Source organism: Bos indicus, chromosome 19 (assembly GCF_029378745.1).
Source record: "Bos indicus isolate NIAB-ARS_2022 breed Sahiwal x Tharparkar chromosome 19, NIAB-ARS_B.indTharparkar_mat_pri_1.0, whole genome shotgun sequence".
Classification (NCBI taxonomy): Eukaryota; Metazoa; Chordata; class Mammalia; order Artiodactyla; family Bovidae; genus Bos; species Bos indicus.
This window is the reverse complement of record NC_091778.1, coordinates 17,616,749-17,640,837: the sequence shown is the minus strand read 5'-3', so window position 1 is coordinate 17,640,837 and position 24,089 is coordinate 17,616,749.

Genomic DNA, 24,089 nt, shown 5'->3' with positions numbered 1-24,089 from the left:
ATCCATCAGTTATACCTGGAAAAGCTGCACAATCAACCAGAGGGAGTGATTCAGCTTCTCTCTCTCTCTCTCTCCGCCTTACCCTCCCTCTTTTCCTCTCTCTCTCCTCCCTCTTACCTTTCTCCTAAACTGAGGAAGCTGACTTCTAACCATCATCCCCACTTACAATGTTGGACCCTCCAGCCTCCTTATGCACATCTGTTCTCTAAAGCAATCTTACACTTTTTAAAAAAGTACAATCTTCTAATTCAATCAGAATGAAATACACCTTCATCACAAAGTGGTGATTCAAACGACAGTAATTGCTTAACCTTATACTTTTTAACTTTTAAATGTAACCATGTCACTCCCTCATACCCCTTCAATGGATGGATGGCTATTACTCTTAGAACAAAATCTAAAGCCCTTCCAAGGCCCAGAGAAGCTCAGCATCTCTAACCCCGATCTCTACCCTCTCCCCTTTGTTTATTATGATTTTTCCAGAACCTTCATAATGTTCTTTCTTCCTTTTCTCCTCTAAGGCAAAGGGTCTGGAATCAAATAGATGTACACAAATACTGACTCTCCTACTTATTAGCTGAGTGATTTGGGGCGAGTTAGTTCGCTTCTCAGTGCCTCAGTTTCCTCCTCTGTAAAACTGGCGTAATAATAATAGTGCCACCTCATAGGATTGCCGTTAAGATGAAATGAGCTAATACACACAAAGCACTTGGAAAGTGGATGGCATGGAGGGGCACTCAGTAATGTCAGTCAATGCCATTGTTATCAGCATGCCTCATCCATCAGCTCAACACTTGAACACCACTTCCTCCAAGAAGTTTTCTCTGATACAATCAAATTAAGTGGCCTTTTCGTACGCTCTCTACAAGCGGTCATTATATTGCTAGTTCCTGACTCTTGGTTTAATATCTGTCTTTTTATTACATGCTCGGCTCCATGGGAGCTGGCTCCATGTCTACTTTGTTCCCTGCTATGTCTCTGTGTCTAGTCGTGTGCCCAGTACAGGGTCGGCATTAAATAAAAGGATGCTGAATGAATGTCTGTATGAATGAATGAAAGGGTAGGCCAAGGTTATTCTTCCTAGAGGTGATGACTCTGAGGTGGCTTTTGTCAATGTCAACATTGGTTTCCAATTGGGTGGAGAGGCAGGGATGATGGGGAGAGGAAATTCCAGGGAGAGAAAGCAGCTGGGGTCCAGGCATGCATAGAGGATCCTCAGGGAACCATGAGCGGTAGGTGGTAAGGGATGAGAACTGGAATGTGCAGGATGCCATTCATTAGCTTTCACACTCTGCTGTTGGTGATGAGCTCATCACTAACTCTCTGAGCCTCTATTTTCTCATCTGTAAAATATGGAACATAGAACGGCCCTCTCTACCATGTGTCTCCCTTGAGGTGGGGTCACTACAGAGATGACACGAAGAAGGAGTCTCACATAGTGCTTACTGGCATATGATACAGGCTCAGCCAGTGTTAGGACCACCTCCACTCACCCACATCCCCTCATTCCCTGCTGCCCCGTTCTGTGATGGTCCCACCCGGAGATCTAGGCCTGCTCAGAGCCCGAGTCAGCCTTTTTCTTATTTTAATTTTTCAAAATATTCATCCATCCACTGATATTTTCCATGCCGGTTTTCTCTTGCCTGACACCTCAGCAACCCTCTTCTACACTGTGCAGGGGAGTGAAGAACTAAGTCCCCCACCAACCCAGGATCCAGTGGCTGATTCACGGCAACCAAGGTCCTGAGTTTCTTCCCTTCTAATCACACCTGGAGCCGAGAACCTCTCAGAGTGACCTCTGGCTCCAAGTCGCGGTCTCGTTTGCAGCCTCCTTCCTGCGCTGGCTCTGCCTGGATCGATTTGACCTGCACCACCCCCCCCCCAGCCCCAGTCCGGTCCAGTCCTGAACACCCCCCTGGGGCCTTGATCTCCAAAGCTGGTGTTCTTTCTTCTAGACCTGGATCTGAACAGAGAGAGTGTGTGCATTTAGAGCTGACTGACGTGGGGAGAGGAAAGGACACCAGGAGATGGTGGCTGCTGGGGTACATGGCTGGACTGGGGAAGGCCCCAGGAGTGTGGTTTCACAGGTGAGGACGAGTGTCCTTCCTGGGCATCTCCTGCACACATCTGGGAAAGCAGAACCTAAAACTCGCCCAAAGCTGTGATGGCTGTCAAAGTCTTTGCCAGAAGCAGCCTTTGATTAAGGGAGGAAACAGTAAGATGACTTGAATATAAAAAGAGTTGAGCACATGATGTCTTTCCTTCCTTCTCTTCTATGTAAACACATTTGTGTACCTTTTGTGCACACAGATCTCATGAGCTGGCATGAGTATGAAAGGCACACCTACTGAAGGCTGACGTCCCCCAGAAGTTTACAGAATGTAGCAGGGAAGCCAGCCCCAAAATCAACATATGACACGTTCACTTTAAGGGAGAAATGGCAGCTGCCATGCCCTAGCAGGAGGTTGGCTGTAGGCTTCATTTAGTGCTGGAGTTGATATTCAAGTCATCTTTCCTCTTCCTGCATACATACAGACATCACTAGTAGATCACAGCACACGCTCCTACTGAACCTGAACCCTCTTCCTGCACACATACAGACTTCACTAATAAATCACAGCACACATTCCTGTTGAACCTGAACTAGCTCTCAGAGTTCTCAATAAAGCAAGGACTGCTCTCATATCCACTTGGGAATTGAGCTCCTTCTGCTGATCTTACACTCCTGGAGTTGGGGTTGATGGTGGTAGATGGGAGCCTCGAATGGGAAAGGACTTCAGATTTATTTTCCTTCAGCACAGACATTGACCTTCTGCTTTTCAATTCTTATAGGTGGACTAAATCTATGCATTTGGGGAAAAAATTCATTTGTACCATCTGGGTTGTGAGGTGTTTTTTAAAGTTCATTCATGGTTCATTAAGAGGAAGATTATGCGGTAAAGGTTGAGAAAGTTCTTGGCAGTGGGTCAAACAGAGACTTAGGATGTTTCTGGCAAGGACATCTCTTGGCATTTCAGGGAATTTTGAGGAAGCTATTGGGCAGAGGGCAAGCGAAGGCCTCAGTCTGTCCTGGTGGTTCCCAAACTTTGTTGCACATTAGAAGCACTTAAGGAGGTTTTAAAAATCTTGATGCCCAGGTCATACCCTGAACCAGTTATACCAGAATGTCTGGGGTGGGTGGCAGGCATCAGTAGATTTTGAAGATCCCAAGTTTGCAGCCAAGTTTGGGAACCACTGGTCTGGATATTGTAGCATGGCCCATCTCCCTCCTCCTCGAAGATGTCCTGAGTTTTGCCGATTCTCACAACTTGAACAGGTATCATTATGCCATGGGACAGACTGGGGGGCTTGGCCACAGAGAAGGGAAGTGGTTTGTCTAAGTTTAAAAGATACAAATTAGCAGCCAAGTCTTGGGATGTTTTCTTTCAGAGGAGGAGATACTGCTACAATGATCCATAATACAAGGGGAAAAAGACAGGTCTTTTCATATAAAAAGGGATTATGAAGGTATGGATGCACTGAAGGGTTAATGTCTGGACTGTTTACAATAGTCCCATCTTGGAGAGACAATTTCCAAAACAAACCACATACATGCACACACATGCATGCCTCAGTATAGCAACGAGGCGTACAAAAAAATTCCTTTTGGATTTATTTTTCAAGAATCAGTGATTCTCCGGACCCACTGAGTCTCCTATCCCAGCCTAAGGAGAGTTCAGGGAGCAGGGGTCCCTTTGCAGGAAGGCATGGATAAGGAAAGTGTGCAAGTTCCTCCCGCCTGTATGAAAGGGAGTGTTAATAGATTCTCAACATACCGTTTTCTCAGGCCAAGCCCGTAAGGTTCAGCAACTCACCTAAAGAGATTATTCCAACCTGAAGGCAATTGGAAAAGCAATTGCAGACCATTACAGTCCCATTGCCTGGCCCCTCAGCCTGCCCGCCTCAGCCCCTCTCTTCTGGATCTCTTGTCCCCAGCCTTGCTTTTCAGCCTGCACGTGGAGCTGCCGAGAAGAGGTGGGGGTCTGGATCCAGGCAGATTAAGGGATTTCCAAGAAAACTGGAAGAGAGTTCTTGCTCTGGGATCACGTGAACAAACAACTCCTAGAGAGGAACAGATTCACACTCATCACATCCCTCCATGTGCCAGGCAGCCTGAGAATGTTTTAGCAGGCACTGCCTCATTTAATCCCCATTAGCTAATATTGAGTTTCTGTAAGTCACTAATCCATGAATGCTAAACTTGTGTGTGTGTTTTCTTCTTGTCCTGCACATCATAAATAGACCACAGCACACATTCTCGCTGAACCTAAACAGAGTTTTGGAATTTTCAGTAAAGCAGGAGGGGCTGTTTTCATATCTGTGTCAGAACCTGAGGCCTGATCTGCTGAACTCACCCTCCCAGGAGATTTACATTTTACTGACAAAAAAGTGAGCTTCGGGGCTGAAGCAGTTTTCCCAGGGTTTCTGGGAAGTGGTGCAGGTGGAACCCCAACCTGGACTTCTAACTCCAAAGTTTATCCAGCACTGGTGTTCCCAAAGCTTTCTCCCCTCTTCGTGCAGCTCTAAGTGCTGTCCCTCTGCCAGCTTGGCTAACTCCTATTCATCCTTCAAAACCCAGTTATGGGTTACTTGTCACTTTTGTGGAGCTGCCATTACTGGCAGCGCCAATCCCCTGAGGGTTAGGTGTGCCCTTTTCTCCATTCCTACACTACGCTGGACACACTTCCATTGTTATACCGAAAGCCTTTAGAGTAGGTTCTGTAGCCTCTGTAACCACTGTGATGCATTAAAAGGTGAAATCTGCTCCAAGTGTTTAGTGTTACTCCTGCCTTCCCCAATCCCCACTGGGGGACCAGCAGGGACCAGGGCATCCTTTACCAACTGCTCTTGAGATACAGCTACTCCAGCAGCACACCACATACTTGAACAAATGGCCGGCTTTTGGATTTCATCACAGACTCTTGAAATCAACAAGACAATAGCTTTGAAGGAAAAGGAGTTTAAAGAGCATAGGTCTTGACTTAAACAGACAGCAAAGCTCTACCGGGGCCACTTCCCCCCCTCCCCCCCACCCCCCGCCTGTCCATAAGATGGATGAGGAGAGACTCAGAGTGGAGAGTCAGAGAATAAGATACTGGGGAGGAGCATTCTGGGGAAGCCAGGGGGAGCCTACATTTGCTTTCAGAGTCGGGAGGGTTGCCTGGGAGAGTGAGCAAGATGCTCATGGTCCTTCACTTTGCTCCAGCCTGGGGAGGCGGCACAGTAGGAATGATGGAGCAGGGATGGCCTGAGCCAGGCCCCGCAGGACTCCTGGGGCCCAGGGAGGCTCAGGAGAGCATCAGAAATTCTGGGTGCCCCCAGAGGGATGTGGAAATGACTGAACTCCTCTGAGGTCGAGTCGGAGTGTAACACAGATGGTCTAACTGATCAGATTTATCCAGCAGGAAGATTCCCTTTCCTCAGGAGCCTCGGGGTTTTATCTACCTGGACCCTCTCAAACCTGCCACGTTCCTCTATAACTGCTCCTCTGTCCTGGGACAGGCCTCCTTGGCAGGATTGGTAGGGCATCCTGGGGCCTTTCTCATCCTCAGAGCTCCAGATTCCAGGATTCAAAAGGTAAGAGGAGGTTTCTTATGTGCCCTATCCTTTCCAATCCATCCAAGTGATGGGCCAATGATGTGTGCTAGTCTGGCGCCAGGGCCAGTGACATCCTTGATGGGCAGTCTCTGGAGATCTGGCATCTTGGTGTAGGAAAGACAGACTCATCCATGAGGCTGGCACTATGGGAAGCCTTCCTAAGACAGTGACTGCTGGGCAGTCCTAGAAAGGCCTGTAGATACTAGAGAAGCAGGTGGGAGAGGGGTGTGAAGAACCCAGAGGGAGACAGCAAAGAGCCCAGATGGGGTATTCATGATGTTCACCAGGGATGGGACTTCTATTTCCTCAGAGGAGAAGTCAACTGAGCCACTGAGCTGCAAGCTCCATCTCAGCAAAAGACAGGGTGACATCATTGCCCGAACACGGTCCTCAGTGAACCCCACTTACTGAACAAAACCCAGTCTGGTGCCGACATTAGCCAGGTTTTAGAAAAAAAAGGTAGTCTTCTTGGCCAGTGATAAGGTGATGGAACTGAAAGAGGATCTGACACTTGACATTGGCCTGCTTCATATTCTGTGTTGTCAAGAGTGGTCAATGCCAGAGAATAGCTGCTTTACTCTATGGCCACAATTTCCAGTGATTTCTAACGTTTTCATTGGGTTTCTAAGGTTGAGTGGGTGGTAGAGCACAGTCAGGGAAGAAAGATGGTGGTATCTCCAGGGTATTCTCTTGGCCTCTTTCCAGCTCCTAATCCTAGCCTCACTATTACAACAACACAAAACAAAACATTTTGACCATGCCATAAAACATGTGGGATCTTAGTTCCCTGACCAGGGATTGAACCCATGGACCTGCATTGGAAAAACAGAGTCTTACCCACTGGACCACCAGGGAAGACCCCTAGCCTCACCTTTGACTCAGATATGGGTAGATTCACAGAGCACGCTCAAGGGGGCCTGTGGCTGGCAGGGACTGGGGACTTGAGTGGGGAAATTAAAGTTCTCAGTCTCTGAATCCAGACTCTTCTCTCCTCTACCTAGGTGAGAAGTGGCATGGGAGTCTCACACAGTCGCTGTTCCACTCTTTCCTTCCAGGAGATACTGCCTTTTCAGGCCCTGAAACTACGGTCCCTACAACCCCATCCCACACCCGGATTCCTCCATGGAGGCAAAGAAGAAAAAATGTAAGCAGACAGAGACTACTTTCCAGCATGACTAAAATGACATTTTGTGCAACAGCATGTATGCACACGTGTGCACACACATGGTACAGGCTAAGAGGCAGAGATCTAAAGCTTCCAATCTGGGGTTTGAGTCCTCGGGGCTCAGGCAAATGTGAGCCAGCCATGCATCATTACAAGCAATTTCTAATTTATTGATTGAATCCCCATAAATGTCAGCTAACAATGTTGTCATAAAATAATGTCCTTATAAAAGACCTGGAAGGCTTTCCTTATGAGAATGAGGGCAGAACAGGGCTTCTATCTTGGGCATGCAGACGGGAAGAGGGTTAATGAATTCCACAACCTGGAGGGGACCCCGGGGCCTCTATTTGCTTATCCACTGGGATTCTGTGTGTGGGTGATGTCCATATGTAGGCAGGTATGGACATAACCACTCATGATCTTCTGTATGCATCTGTGTAAGAATTTACGGGGATTCATAGACAGGTATAGGTGTATATATGGGACTTTCCAAGTGGCTCAGTGGTAAAGAATCCACCTGACGATGCAGGAGATGCAGGTTCGATCCCTGGGTTGGGAAGATCCCCTAGAGGAGGAAATGGCAACCCACTCCAGTATTCTTGCCTGAAAAATCCCATGGACAGCAGAGCCTGGAGGGCTACAGTCCATACCATTGCAAAGAGCTGGGCACAGCTGAGCAACAGCACAGACGCATGGGTGTATATGCATTTACAATGTCTGGGGTGGTGTCTTTGTATACTGATGTGAATGTGTACTCCAAGCTTTCTGGGGACAGTCTGTAGTTTCTGGAACTATGAGCCCTATTGGCTAGCACATAGAAGGTTCATAAATGTCAACCAAGATGGAAAAGAAGTGCATTCGTGTCTGTGAATCTCTAAGGCCAGCCTTGTCATGTATCGGATGAAGAATTGGTGTGGCTGCTAATGTCGAGTGTGCGAGTGGTGGTGTGCTGTGGGTGTGTTTCTCAGAGACGGTTTTTGCAGGAGTGTGAGTCGAGTGTGTTCCCCAGAGATACTGGCCATTTCAGGCCTCAGTTCCCCTAACTCCCCAGCTCCCCACAGTGCGGTTCATAGAGATGCCCCAGGCCTAATAGGCTTCTCCCTGACCAGCTCCTGAATCTCACTGGAACCTGGCCAAGGCAGAGACACCCTATGGAGCTTCAGCTTCAGGTTGGTCCCAACTTCAGGAGTGGTCCCTGCAGAATGCCACTGGGCATCACTTTGTTCCCTGACTTTGATTCTGCAGTCTTGCTCATGGAAGGTCCTAGATTGTAGCTCCTTCGCTCAAACTGGTTCCAGCCCACAAAGCCATATACCTCGACTCCCTTTTCTTTTGTTTCCTGAAAATGCCTTGACTCCACCTGGCCCCTTTTGAAGAAACTGAATTCCTCTAACCTGGCTGTGGTTCCTTGGGCGACCTTGCCTTCTGCTGCCTGATGATACTGACCTGCTCACCCGACGATGCTCATATCATGTGAACTCACATCTCTCAGTGATGACGCTTCCTAAATTAATTGGTTTGTCTCTGTTTCCTCTCTTCCCTCTCCTTGCTCTCTGGCTCCACAGAGAGATCAAACACTAGAGCTGGAACTATTCTTAGAATACAGTTATGCCAACCCTCTTTACAGATGGGGAAGTTGAGGCCAGAAGAGGCATATGACATCAGTTCATTGAATAAGCGACTGCACAGAAACCATATTGAGTGCTCGTGAAGTGCCACAGCCAGGGCTAGGCTCACAGTCTATGGGGAGAATGGACAGGTAGGTTGGCCATTATAGTCCAGCATGGTGGATGTCATTACACAGGGAAGCACAGGGGTGTGGGAACAGAGAGCAGCTACGTAGATGAGGAGCCGGGCTTCCAACGCAGGTAACATGTGAATTGTTTTTCAAGCTGAGTTCATCCCGTGAAAGGGGTGAGGGCATTTGGACAGATGGAGAAGCTTCTAATCTAACACATGGCTACGGGCTCCTTTCCAGGGCACCTGTTTCTCCTTCTTAATGTTTCAAAAAATGAGGAGGTGAAGAGGAGTGGGGGCAAAAAAGAGATGAATGACAAATGTAGAAACACATGAATGAATGAATGCAACCCACATTATCAGTGTCCACCCTGGGCTGGTGTATCACACACGTTTGCACAATTCACCCTGATCGTGTGATGATCACTCTCATCTGACAGAGGAGGCACCCAAAGCTTGGAGAAATAGGAGAATTTCTCCTGTCCTGGAGATAGAAAGAAGCAGCATTCAAACCCAGGTCTGCCCAGTTCTGCCACTGGTTTCTCCATCTCATCCTGCTTCGACTGATGCCAACCTACTTCAGACATCAGGTGAGAAAAATCAAAGGGTAGTATTTCACCAACTCTCCTCTCTTAGCGTGGCTTCCCTGGTGGCTCAGTGGTAAAGAATCTGCCTACCAGTACAGGAGACGTGGATTCTATCCCTGGGTCGGGAAGATCCCCTGGAGAAGGAAATGGCAACCCACTCCAGTATTCTTGCCTGGGAAACCTCATGGACTGAGCAGCCTGGTGGGCTACAGTCTGTGGGGTCACAAAAGAGCTGGACATGACTTAGTGACTAAACAACAACAACCTCTGTTAGTATTGAAAGGGCGGTCCTGGTCCCCTACTCACCAAACACAGAGAAGGGAGAACCACCCTCTGCCCACCCTTCTGCAGCCAAGGCAACACTTTCCCATCTGCCTAAATTCACATCCCTGAATCAAATGGAGTTTCTGCCAGGAAGCATATTAATGGGGCCTTTTTACCAGTCCCCCAATCTGCTGAATCTCCATCTTCACTGGGAGCCAAATGAAGTTTGATTTTTAATTCACCTCACAGCATCACAAAGCAAACCAGAGATTGCAGCTAATGCTCAAAGCCCGTCTCTTTCCGGGCTCTGCAGTCCATCTGATCCATGGCAGGCACTGCAGTATGGACCCTGAACTCCAGCTTCATCCCACCCCATCCCCAAAGCAGCAGCCCTGGGATCACCTGGGGGAACCTTAAGAATGCTGATGCCCAGGTTCTGCCCCAGAGGATCCAGTATCATTGGACTCTGGTCATCCAGATTCTTAGAAGTTCTCCAGGGGATGTGAGCCACCAAGGTTGAGAATCACTAGCTCAGGATGCATCCTTCTCGGAGGCATTTGGAATTTAAACAGCCTGAGCTCTGAAACATGCTTTTGATACTGGCCCACCCTGACCTGTGCTTCTGTTTGGAAAATGAGTCTTCTGTTTTACTCTGTTCCCAGGCTCCCAGCCACGGCTGCACACAGATGTACAACCAATTCATACACCTTACTGATGCTGTCCTCAGCTGACTCCTGGATTTCCACCTATCAGGTCAGACTCCTGCCATCTTGGGGGTAAGTTCCATGAAAGGGAAGCAGTACCATTTGGGAGGCAGAGGATCCTTGGTTCAAATTCTAGCCTGGATACTCACTTGCTATGTACCTTCTGACATGTGGTTTTCTCACCTGTCAAATTGTTGCCAAAACTTCAGGGCTTAAGACAACCATATTTATTTTGCTCAAGAATCCACCTCGGGCAGGGCTCGGCAGGAGCAACTCACCTCTGCTCTACTCGGTGCCAACCCAGGGCACCTTAAAGGCTGGGGTTGGAGCCACCTGATGCCCTGTTCACCCAGGTGTATGGCACCTTGGCTGGGGAGACTCCAACAGCCAGGCCTGGGCACAGAAGCTCCTCTCTCTATATCTCTGTGGTCTCTCCATGTGGTCTGCCCAGCACGCAGCTCCTGGGTCTTGAGATTTTTTACATGTCAGTTCAGAGCTCCCAAGGCTGTGTCCGAGAGAGGGCTAGAGGAGGTTGCCTCTTCTATGGCCCAGCCTTGGAAATCACATGGCATCCCTTCCCCTCATTCTCTTCATCAAGGCAGTCACAAGGGTCCCCCTGGATTCCAGGGTGAGGAAATAGACCCTTCCTCTTTGTGAGAGTGGAGCAAGGTTTGGGAAAAGCCCATGAAAAGGACTGTAGCAACTTTGGGAAAATGCCATCTTTCACAATGGGAATAATAATGGCTGGCAATAAAATAGACTTACTGTGGTGATTTAAAAATGCATCCTGAACTCTTCACCTAAATGAACTAGCCTTTATTGTTACTAAGCCCTTTGCGTATATCATCTCACTGTGACCTCACCGCACTGCTAGGCATAAGTATTCTGTTTATCTTACAGAGGTGGGAACTGTGATGCAGAGAGGCTGGGGGGCCAGCCCAGGGCACTCATCATTAATGATAGGTTTGGACTTGGAAAGTGGGTGGCTCCAGACCACTGGTCCTCAACAAGGGCTGATTTTGTCCTCCTGGAAAAAGGTAATTTCTGAAGCCATTTTTGGTTGTCACAATTTGGGTTTCAGGGGCTGCTAGGGGTCTCTAGTGGAGAGAGGTCAGAGATGCCGTTAATGATCCTTTAAGGCACTGAACAGTCCCCCCACCCCACAATAAGGGATCAGTTATCCAGTCTAATAGGTCAATGGGCTTCCCAGGTGGCTCAGTGGTAAAGAATCTGCCTGCCAATGCAGGAGATGTGTGTTTGATCCCTGGGCTGGGAAGATCCCTTGAAGAAGGAAATGGCAACCCACTCCAGTATTCTTGCCTAGAAAATCCCACAGACAGAGGAGCCCGGTGGGCTACAGTCCATGGGGTTGCAATAGAGTCAGACACGATTTAGCAACTAAACAACACCAGGTCAATAGTGCCAAGGCTGAGAAACCCTAATCTAGAGATTATGTTCTTTATCACTACCTTATTATTGACATTTCTTCTATCAGTATCCACCCCCAATGCCTTCTGCCATCCCACCATCCTTCCTAGACTAGCTGTTGCCTGGTTTTTGTTCTACAGGGTTAAGAATGATTTATAGAACCTAAAGCTGAGCATGCCCGCCAAAGCCCCATTTTGCTCACAGGGGTCACTTTCAGGTCTAGAGGTGAGTGACCTCAGGCTGTCTCAGCCCTCGGGATCTTCAAGGTTAGGTTCAGCTTGTGCTGGGAAACAGAGCATCATGCTGGTGGGCTAGGAGTTTGTCAGGTCAGGTGTCATGTGCTATTTAAGAGAGATCTCAGTTCAGTTCAGTTCACTTCAGTCGCTCAGTCATGTCCGACTCTCTGCGACGCCATGAATCGCAGCACGCCAGGTCTCCCTGTCCATCACCATCTCCCGGAGTTCACTCAAACTCATGTCCATTGAGTCAGTGATGCCATCCAGCCATCTCATCCTCTGTCGTCCCCTTCTCCTCCTGCCCCCAATCCCTCCCAGCATCAGAGTCTCTTCCAATGAATCAACTCTTTGCATGAGGTGGCCAAAGTACTGGAGTTTCAGCTTTAGCATCATTCCTTCCAAAGAACACCCAGGGCTGATCTCCTTTAGAATGGACTGGTTGGATTTCCTTGCAGTCCTAGGAACATGCTTTTTGAAACTCCTGGCCTAAGAGTTACTCTTTCCCCAAGAGCTCTTCAAAGAGGGTGGGGGAGATAGATATGTGTCAGTTCTAGGAGGGAAGTGGGCAACCGAGTTCTTTCAAATTTGCCTCAGTGTTTGTAGAGTTGTCTATACTCACTATAGACAGATACTTTTAAAGCGCTACAAATTAACCTTTAGCTTAAAGGCTTCCTTTTGTTGCCCTCTCCTCCTCTCTCAACTGTGCATGGGCAAGCTGCCTAATGAACAGAGCTCAGATCCATTAGCGGCTGGGCAGATGCTGGGTCCAGCATGAAGTCAGCCTTTGAAGGCTTTTAGGGAGAGCTGGGAACCTGTGACAATGAGAGAGGAGATACATTCATTCCGAGACAATAATTGCATTTATGTTCTCTACTGAGGACTCCATTAATTCTGGTTGTGGTCAAGGCCTGGTATGCCAAGGGCACCCTCTGGAACTAAGTCTTCTTCTAATGTGGCCATAACCATGACAGGTGGACTAAATGTAAGCTCAGGCATCACGGCAGTTCCTGAAATTCTAATACTGGGACTGCCAGGGGGAGGCAGGGTTGCAACAGCACGTTAGTGCTGGAGTCAAACAAACTTGGCTTTGAATCCTGGACTTGACACTAACCTGCTGTGTGACCTTGGGCAAGTCACTTGACCTCTCTGAGTAACAAAAAGCATCAAATACAATGACACACAGTAGAAACTCAATGTACCGGCATTGTTATTGTTCTCAATCCAGTCCTGTGTACGCTGCAATTCTGATCTGGAAAGAGAAGTTCCTGGAGTTTCTAGGGTTGGGATTTGGAAATCTGTATGTCATCTGAGGCTCAGAGCCCTGCCTCTGAAGTCCCTCTGCTGACTACTTCTCAGGGCTGCAAACCTGAGACCCACCCCTCCTTCCTCCTTCCAGGCCATGGTCAGAAATGAGGCAATGATATAGATTTGAGCTGCCCAGTACATGGGCCATTGAGAACTTGAAATATTGTTGATGTGACTGAGTATCTGAATTTTAAATTTTATTTAATTTTAATTAATTTACATTGAAATAAAAAACTATTACTCAATTCAGTTATTAGAAGACTTTTAAGTACCTTTGGAATGAGTCAGTGTGTGAACCTACTTTTTCAATTGTGACTTTTATGAGATATAAATGCAGATCAAGTATTTCCACTGAAAACTGAGATGGCTGTAAGTATAAAGCACATGCCAGATTTTGAAAACCTAGTACAAAAAAGAATATACCCTACCTCATTAACTTTTTAAAACTGATTACATGTTGATATTGATTACATGTTGAAGTATTTTGGGTACTGTGGGTTAAATAAAATATATTACTAAAAGGGATTGCACTTATCTTTTTTTTATATCTTTTAAATGTGGCTATAAGAAAATGAAAAATGACATGTATGGCTGGCATTATATTTCTATTGGTCAGTGCAGATGGAGACCCCCCGCTGACTCTAATCTAGGTACAAACCACTCTGCTTGCAATTCTGCACTGGGGTTCAGAACCAAAGCTTCCAGTGAATAAAGCATGTATTTTTGCTGACCTCATTCCCTCGTCTCCTCCTGGGAAGGTATCACGGGGTGGGTCTTGATGGGAGTTGGATGGTCCTGGATCTCTTAGTCAAATGCTATCTAATATCAGCCCTTTAAAAGTTCTCCATCTCCTTATATCACTTTCCCTTTACTGAATGTTTCTATTCTTCTGCTGTCCCATCTCCCAGATAACTCTGAGACTTCTCAGACATCTAGCTCAATTAGTTTATGGCCTGCAGAGAAAAAAGTTCTCCATCTTACCAGTTTAAAACATATCTCCTTCAAGCTCTATGGGCTGTCTTCTCAAAGACTGCCTGATCTGGAGAGCCCATCTTTGCAGCACCAGGTCCAATTTCTCAGCCCTTCACAGAATTAAAACTCTGTTCATTTCAACCTTAGGGCTCCAGATAGACCCAGGAAGCCATGCTTAGTCGTGAGCACACAGCCATTTCCAGGAAAAGCCTGTGCAGAGAATAAAAAGGGCAGACAGCAGGTGGTACGGCAAGTCAAACACAAAACAGACCAGCCGGTGTGTGTCCCAAGTCTAATTCACACAAGGCTTAGGGATGTTTAACCAAACATTCAAAGAGATTAAGATTTCCCCCAGTGATCCCCAAGTCAGGTCAGAGACATATCCATCAGCAAACTCATTTCTTCCCCGGGATTACTGGCAACTGTTTAACTTGTTTATTGAAATGCAATGCCAGCTCTGATTGAGGTTGTGTGTGTTCTTCAACTAAAGGAGAACGATCCTTAGGGGTCACTCATCCAACCCCTGCATTTCCCAGTGGGGAGAACCGGAAGCCTCCAGGGTCAAGACTGAGCCCCTTTCACCTCCGAGGTTGTGAAACATTATGGTTACAGTTTTCGATGTAGCCAGGAAGGTGGTGAAATGAGGAGGATGCAGCTCAGGATTTAGAAAGACATAGATAGGAATGACCGGGCTGGACTGCTGGCTTGACAACAGGCTGGCCACGTGTTTCTAAGCAAGATGCCTTGACTCTCTAAGCCTCAGTTTTGTCCTCTGTAACTGGGCATGGTAATACCTACTCCCTAGATTTGTTTGGATGGAGAAGGAAATGGCAACCCACTCCAGTATTCTTGCCTGGAGAATCCCAGGGATGGAGGAGCCTGGTGGGCTGCCATCTGTGGGGTTGCACAGAGTTGGATACGACTGAAGCGACTTAGCAGCAGCAGCAGCAGATTTGTTTGGAAGAACACAGAACTTGATGCAGAGTTCTGAACACAGAGTGAACACTCGGTAACTTAATAGTCTAATCTTCTGAGCCACGATTCTAACGCCCAGAATGTCTGTTAGTGACTGCCTTATGAGCGCCTGAGAAATTAAAATATGATGAACTCCCAATCATCTTTTGCTTTTTTTTCTGTTCCGTTTATCTTAATTGAAATGTAGTTGACATGTAGTAGTATACTGTTTTATGTGTAGTACTGAATACATAGTAGGTTGATATTTGCATGCATTATGAAATGATCACTATGATAAGTCTAACAATATTTTTGACCACATTCCTTACTGTGTATATTACATCCACACGACTTACTTATTTTACACTTCTTAATCCCTTTCACCTACTTCACCCACTCACCCTCCCTCCCCTCTGACAACCACTCATTTATTTTCTGTGCTGCTGTGCTGTGCTTAGTCACTCAGTCACGTCCGACTCTTTGCAACCCTATAGACTATAGCCTGCCAGGCTCCTCTGTCCATGGGGATTCTCCAGGCAAGAATACTGCAGTGGGTTGCCATGCCCTCCTCCAGGGGATCTTCCTGACCCAGGGATTGAACCCTGGTCTCCTGCATTGTAGGCAGATTCCTTACCATCTGAGCCACTAGGGAAGCCCTTATTTTCTCTATTGATGTCTATTTTGCTTTGTTTTTTAGATTCCACATATAGATAGATAGATGTCAAAGGGACAGCTATCAGACAGACACACACACACAATAGAATATTCAGTTCAGTTTAGTTCAGTCGCTCAGTCGTGTCCAACTCTGCGACCCCATGAATTGCAGCACACCAGGCCTCCCTGTCCATCACCAACTCCCGGAGTTCACTCAAACTCACGTCCATCGAGTCGGTGATGCCATTCAGCCATCTCATCCTCTGTCGTCCCCTTCTCCTCCTACCCCCAATCCCTCCCAGCATCAGGGTCTTTACCAGTGAGTCAACTCTTTGCATGAGGTGGCCAAAGTACTGGAGTTTCAGCTTTAGCATCATTCCTTCCAAACAATACCCAGGGCTGATCTCCTTTAGAATGGACTGGTTGGATCTTGAGATCCAAGGGACTCTCAAGAGTCTTCTCCAACACCACAGTTCAAAAGCATCAATTCTTCGGTGCTCAGCTTTCTTCACAGTCCAACTCTCACATCCATACATGACCGCTGGAAGAACCATAGCCTTGACTAGATAGACCTTTGTTGGCAAAGTAATGTCTCTGCTTTTCAATATGCTATCTAGACTGGTCATAACTTTTCTTCCAAGGAGTAAGTGTCTTTTAATTTCATGGCTGCAATCACCATCTGCAGTGATTTTGGAGCCCCCCAAAATAAAGTCTGACACTGTTTCCACTGTTTCCCCATCTATTTGCCGTGAAATGATGGGACCAGATGCCATGATCTTCGTTTTCTGAATGTTGAGTTTTAAGCCAACTTTTTCACTTTCCTCTTTCACTTTCATCAAGGGGCTTTTTAGTTCCTCTTCACTTTCTGCCATAAGATGGTGTCATCTGCATATCTGAGGTTACTGATATTTCTCCCGGTGCCGGGGTCCAGCCCCGGTGGATCCAGGGAATTCGAAGCGGGAACGGCATCGGCGAGGATCAGGAAACAACTGCTTAATTAAACGTTAATTAAGGATATAAACAGTAATAGAATAAGGCTATCTCAGTAGGAAAATTCAGTGAAGAAAAGAGGCTGAAATAAGGATAGCGCAGTGAGGAAATTCAGTGGAGAAAAGAGGCTGAATAATTCAGCCAGAAGGTGAGAGAAAGAACGACATGGGGAGACCAAGTTTCGGTGAACAAGGCCCGCACTTTATTTTCCAAAGTAGTTTTTAGACCTTAAGTTATGCATAGAGGATAATGGGGGAAGGGGTGGAGTCATGCAAGGACAGCAGTTCCTGGTTCTAATCAAAGCCAGGCTTTCAAACTTATCATATGCAAAAGTTCAGGTGATTTACATCATCTTCTGGCCAGGAGGCCTGTTAACATTTTAAGAAACTTATCTTTCTCTAAAGGTGATTATTCCAAAGTCAGGCGCCAGCCTCCAAAAAAGCACTGGACAAAGCTGCATTCCTACAGAGCAAAGGTGAGGTGGGCTCAATCAAGAAAAGAATTAACTCAAGGGTCCAAGATTACAAACATTGAGGCTACTACTTACATTTCTATACACCCATTATATCAATCAATACACTGCCAAGGACACAGTAGGTAAGGGGTATGGAGACTTAGCAGCAAACATTGGCCCAATAAGTGAAAAACCCTTTACCAATACAATTTCTAATCAATCTTTTAACTACTCAAAGGAATCTGTGTTTAGACAGTTTAGAACATCTCCTGCCTCTCACAGTTGGGAGGCTCTGAACAATCACATGTGGCCGGAAAAACCTATTCAAGGCAAGCTAGAGGATTTCCAAAGGAGTTTGTAGGTTAAACACTGTCACACCCAGGAATTATTAACTGCAGCTGTAAGCTAACTCTTTTTTCAGAGAGAGGTAGTGGGGGACAGCCCCCCGTAAAGACAGAGGTGTAGGTGAAAGCACAAAGCAGAAAGTAGGCAGACTCTGGTTTGGGGGGTAGATGCTCGAGAATTTCCAGGGGAACTCCTGAGGCTTGATCTCGCCTTTGCATATGCCAAGTCTCCTTCCTCATGACCTTTGCCATGGGCGGAGCTCGCTCCCCGAATCCTGGCAATCTTGATTCCAGCTTGTGCTTCTTCCAGCCCAGCGTTTCTCATGATGTACTCTGCATAGAAGTTAAATAAGCAGGGTGACAATATACAGCCTTGATGTACTCCTTTTCCTATTTGGAACCAGTCTGTTTTTCCATGTCCAGTTCTAACTGTTGCTTCCTGACCTGCATATAGGTTTCTCAAGAGGCAGGTCAGGTGGTCTGGTATTCCCATCTTCTTTCAGAATTTTCCACAGTTTATTGTGATCCACACAGTCAAAGGCTTTGGCATAGTCAATAAAGCAGAAATAGAGGTTTTTCTGGAACTCTCTTGCTTTTTCGATGATCCAGCAGATGTTGGCAATTTGGTCTCTGGTTCCTCTGCCTTTTCTAAAATCAGCTTGAACATCTGGAAGTTCACGGTTCATATATTGCTGAAGCCTGGCTTGGAGAATTTTGAGCATTACTTTACTAGCGTGTGAGATGAGTGCAATTGTGCGGTAGTTTGAGCATTCTTTGGCATTGCCTTTCTTTGGGATTGGAATGAAAACTGACCTTTTCCAGTCCTGTGGCCACTGCTGAGTTTTCCAAATTTGCTGGCATGTTGAGTGCAGCACTTTCACAGCATCATCTTTCAGGATTTGAAATAGCTCAACTAGAATTCCATCACCTTCACTAGCTTTGTTCGTAGTGATGCTTTCTAAGGCCCACTTGACTTCACATTCCAGGATGTCTGGCTCTAGGTGAGTGATCACACCATCATGATTATCTGGGTCGTGAAGATCTTTTTTGTACAGTTCTTCTGTGTATTCTTGCCACCTCTTCTTAATATCTTCTGCTTCTTTTAGGTCCATACCATTTCTGCCTTTATCAAGCCCATATGGCTGAGAATATTACTCAGCCATAAAAAGTTAAATCTTGCCATTTGTGACACTTTGGTTAGATCTACAGAGTATTAAGTGTAATAAGTCAGACAGAGACAAATACCATATGCTCTCACTTATATATGGAATCTTTTGCTTTATTTCAATAGATCATCAAAGCTAATCCTTCCAGATTTTGTACACTTTTCTTTTTCTAACATTCTTAGTCAGTAAAGAATTTATCTCTGATGCTCACCTCTATTGAGAAGTATTAACATCTTCATGCAGAGTGGCATCCATGTGTGGACAGGAGATCCAAGTTCAGTTCCAGATTCTGCTAAGCGACTTTCTTTGTGACCTTGAAGAAATGTTGGCTATGCCTCCTAGAGACATGAGAAGGGAACTGACATGATGGATCTTTTACTCTGCACTCTGACCAGTAGCAGGGACATTTGAGAATACTGGTCCTCATCAAGGTTTCAGGGTTAACCAACTTGCCCAGTGATGCAAGGCTGGTGAGTGATCTAGCCAGGAAGGCATTTGAATCCAAGGCTCCCAGCTCCCAACGTTCACATCTACTACATCATACCGCATCTGCAGAAGGCAAAGTCCAGAAGGACCTACACAAATGACTGGCAATTCCTGGACCCAGGGGAGGTTGGAAAACATAGAGACAAGGTAAGATTGGAAGCAGATGTTTATCGGAAGACCAGATTCAGATGAGTATCTCATCCCATGCCCCAGAGCACCTGCCTCTCTCCCTCCATGCCCTTAGCTCAGTGGGCCTCAGTCAGTATCCATGATCATGAGTGACAGCAAGGCCATCAGACAACTTTGTCTGTCTTATGCTGATGCTAATGTCTCTTTGATTAGCACTGGCCACGTCTCTTTCTTTGGTTTGTTTGTATGTTCTTTCCTTTCCTTCATTCACCAAGCTATTCAGTTCTACGCTGCAGGCACCAGACCACAGAGAGGAACAACCTGTAGTCGCAGACCTCTGCTGGGTTGGGTAGCAGCAGATCCTCTTGACAATTCACTATTCTCTCTGGGCTTCAGCCCCTGATGTTTTCTTGTTGGCTCTTAAGAATTTGATCACTCATCTAACTCCACCCTGTGCCATCTGGCTTGTTCTAGGTCCTTTCTGTTGGCTTATTTGGCCTCTGATCTGGTGCGGCTACCCTGATACTTACATCCTGTGGATGTACTACTCTCCTCCAGGCCTGCCTTCTCTTCCTGTCCCCAGAATCAGCAGCAGGGGGTGGAAATGAGATGAGTGCGTTGTTCCAAATCAAGGAAGTTGGTTAAGAATGAGGACATGGCCCAGATAAGTGATATAAAAGGCAGAGAAGATGTGGAGATTATGTGGAAATGGCCTCCAGAGACCAGCCCTAGACAGGAGAGGGGTCAGGGGATAGAAGTCCCCAAACTTAAGGTCTCGGGGCTCCAAACAGATCACTGGAGACAAAGGGCAGGATATAAGGCTACGAATGCTCAGGTGGGCCTATGCACTGAGATTGGGGGCATTTATTAAGATAGATAATAACATGTCTTTCACTTTCAGGCCAAGGACTATGGAGAAGGATGTCTGAAAACATACTGTGAAGAAAGCAGTTGAAGAGAAGACTCCCCATGACTATCTCAGACAGATATCAGCAATTCTATAGTTTTTGTTCGAGTTATGCTTGTTTTTCAGAAAAGAGGCAGTACTGCAGTTATGGACATGGGGTATTTAATAAGAGACAAATCTCAATTCTGCCACTTACTTGCTATTTGGCATTGCATAAATCACGTCATAACTTCCTTGAGCCCTTGTTTCTCCATTGGTAGATGAGGATATTAATGATGACTCATGGGGTTGTGAAGAACACCGAACAAGATGATATGTATAGAAAAAGGAACACCATGCCCAGCACACAGAGAATCCTTCATAAACACTTGTTATCATCCTTATGTCATCCCAGAATTCAGCTAACTTTACCAGGTGTCTTATTTTTTTTTTCCATTTCCCCTCTGCATTCCTTGTTTATTTCCTCGCAAAATATGGCTACAAAACCTGTATAATAAGAAGGGACCAAGTCTTGACTTTAGAGGCAGGCAAGGGAGAGAAATCAAGATGGCCCGTGAACAGAGTAGATGGGATAAAAAGAACCCAAAGCAATAGGGTGATGTGGGAGAGTTACCTTACAAGGAGATGATCCCCAGGTGTAGTGGATGGAAGAGGAGACACTTGGGAGACGACCCACTCATCTTAATTTTCACCCCCTGCTGGCCAGAGAAGGAGGCTTGTGGGCATAACCATTGTTCCCTCCTTAAAGAAGGCTATGACGAAGGCAGCTGCACACCCAGCCCAGGGAGACCCCTGGGTTTCCTGCAGAAATTCATGTGCCTGCCACACTGTTTCTACCCTACTTCACAGCTAATGAGGGCAGGGAAAGGCTCTGTCCTCTGCTGGAAGCGTCTTAGCTTGCTACATCTGGCAGCTCACCATCATGGACCCTCATTCTACATCCATTTCATACTCTCATAATGGGTTTCTATGAGATTCACAAGCATTTAAAGATCTCAAAAGGATAAAAAGTTATGGTGCCTTTAAGACTGTCAAATCGAAAGTCAGTCAGAAAGAGAAAGACACATATCGTGTATTAACGCATATATATGGAAACTAGAAAGATGGTACTAGTGTTACTATTTGCAGGGCAGCAAAGGAGACGCAGACATAAGGAACAGACTTACGGTTACAGCTGGGGAGGGAGAGGGTGGGATGGCTTCAGAGAGTGGTATGAGATATGCACATCACCATATGTGCAGTGGCGGGTGGGAGTTTGCTGTATGATGCAGGAAACCCAAAACTGGTGCTCTGTGATGACCCAGAAGGGTGGGCTGGGCAGGGAGGTGGGAGGGCAGTTTAGGAGCCGGGGGGACACGTGTATACCTATGGCTGACTCATGTTCATGTATGGCCGATATCATCACAATATTGTAATAATACTCGAATTAAAAATGCAATTTAAAAAAGACCATCAAATTGAGGGAAAGAACCACAGAAGAAAATTCTGGCTACTGTTTTATTCCTAAAAGCAGTTGTATTTAAATCTATCAACAAAATGTTTGTCATCTTGAAGATGTACTGTATTCCTTTAAATAAAAAAATTCTAAGGTGAATTTCAGTTGTTTTCCCCACTTCGGTAATAGATGTATCTAATTAAATACTTGAAAGTCCATTTAATTTTTAATTCAAGAAGTCATTCATGATAGAGGCAATTTAAACAACTCAGGAAAAACCTCAAACCCCAATGAAATTCCATTAACTACGTGGATACTTTAATGGTACATTAACTAATGTTGAATTATGATGGGTCCCTGTAGAGGTACCTACGCAGTCTATCAATTCCCTTTTGGGGAATCCAAGCTTTTAGCTTTTAATGATCAGTTTGGTTGATGAGATTGATACAACGCAGTTATCAAGGTTACCTTTTCTAATTCACTTCTGAGAAAAAGAACATTGCCTCCAGCCTTCCCTTGAAACTCAGCGGTCCTGCGGAGTTTACATAATTGTGACTCCTTGGAAGACCTCCCCATGGGTTCAGGCATCTAACCACCTTCATGACTTGTGATGGAAGGCAAACAGGAATCCCCAGGAGTGAGGCATGGTTGGGAACTGCTTCTGACTTGCTTCTAACATCAAGGTTGTAGCATCTGTCTCCAACCACTTGCTCACCAACCCTCCTCAGGATCCAGGGAGCTCAGCTTGGATTTTATTCATGAAGGTTCCCTTTTCCTTTAACAGAGACAGATTCATGAGGCTAGAAGAACACTGGGGATCATCTAGCTCAATATCTGCATTTGATCAGTAAGGAAACTGGTCCAGCTAGGGCATTTGGCTCTCCCAGTGTTACAGAGCTGCTGCTGCTGCTGCTGCTAAGTCGTGTCAGTCGTGTCCGACTCCGTGTGACCCCATAGACGGCAGCCCACCAGGCTCCCCTGTCCCTGGGATTCTCCAGGCAAGAACACTGGAGGTTATAGAGCTAGTGAAGAGAAAAGGAAAACAGAGGAGTCTTTAAGTGCCCTTTCCATCATACAGTATTACTGCTCACGCTCAGTTGTGTCCGACTCTTTGTGACCCCATGGACTATAGCCCGCCAAGCTCCTCTGTCCATGGGATTTCCCAGGCGAGAATGCTGGAGCGGATTGCCATTTCCTTCTCCAGGGGATCTTCCTGATCCAGGGATTGAACCAGTGTCTTCTGAGTCTCCTGCATTCAGTTCAGTTCAGTTGCTCAGTTGTGTCTGACTGTTCGCGACCCCATGAATTGCACCACGCCAGGCCTCCCTATCCATCACCAACTCCTGGAGTCCACCCAAACTCATGTCCATCGGGTTGGGGATGCCATCCAACCATCTCAGCCTCTGTCGTCCCCTTCTCCTCCTGCCCTCAATCCCTCCCAGCATCAGGGTCTTTTCCAATGAGTCAGCTCTTCGCATCAGGTGGCCAAAGTATTGGAGTTTCGGCTTCAACATCTACATTAGCAGGATTATTTACCACTGAGCCCCCCGGGATGCCCCGTGTTGTATTTGTACACACCCTTTTATTGTAATGCTTTGTATCACTGCCATGCCCGTATGCCCCGAGGACAGCTCAGACTGGACTGGCTCTTACGTTTTTACTGCTATGCTCTAGGGGTGGAGTAGGAAAAGGCTGGGGTGGAAAAGGAGAGACATAAAAGGAAAATTCTACCCTCAAGGATCTCTGTGATAAACTTAATGGAGAAGCAGAATAAATACACTTGAGGCAATTAGGAGAATACTGTAAGACAATATCTAATTAGGTACTAAATTATGTGGCACACAGAATGGAGAAAGCTTTACGTATTGCAGGAGCCTGGAAGTCTTTGTGGAGGGGGTTGGATGCGTAAGTGTCTTTGGATCTTGACAGCATGTACATTATTGAAGGGAAGGGTGGTCTTTTCTGTGCATCATCAATAATTTGTGATCACAATAATGTGATCCCAGAGTCACACCGTCACGATGAACTTACTGCAACTCTAGAAGTCTCAGTTTTCTTTTCTATAAGGTAGGAATAAAATGCTATTTTGGGGGTGTGGGTTTGTCAAAAAGCAGATAATCACAATTGGAGGAGCTAGACTGAGTTCATGTCATAAGGAACATAGGCGAGGGACCCAGTGATTGAACATGTGGCTAGGATCTATTTTACTTTAGTTCCAAAGGACTAGGTAATAAGAATATATGAATGACCGATAAAGGCTGCCTGGCAGCCTCTGTCCTTCCTTCTCTCCAGCTGCCTCTTAGCAGGGGAGGTGAACGTCGAGGTGACCTTGGCATGTACTGTGAAATGACGCCATCAGAGTAGAAACTGGAACAGGGGGCACACCATGATAGTGTGACTTATTTATACATTGATGAATATTCATTTTAATCCTACTTGTGATATTTCATTGTCCATCCCCATGATGTAAGTGAACACAATGAAGATAAAGATTCCGTAGATCCTAATAATCAAATCAGTCTTGGGCTTATCTCA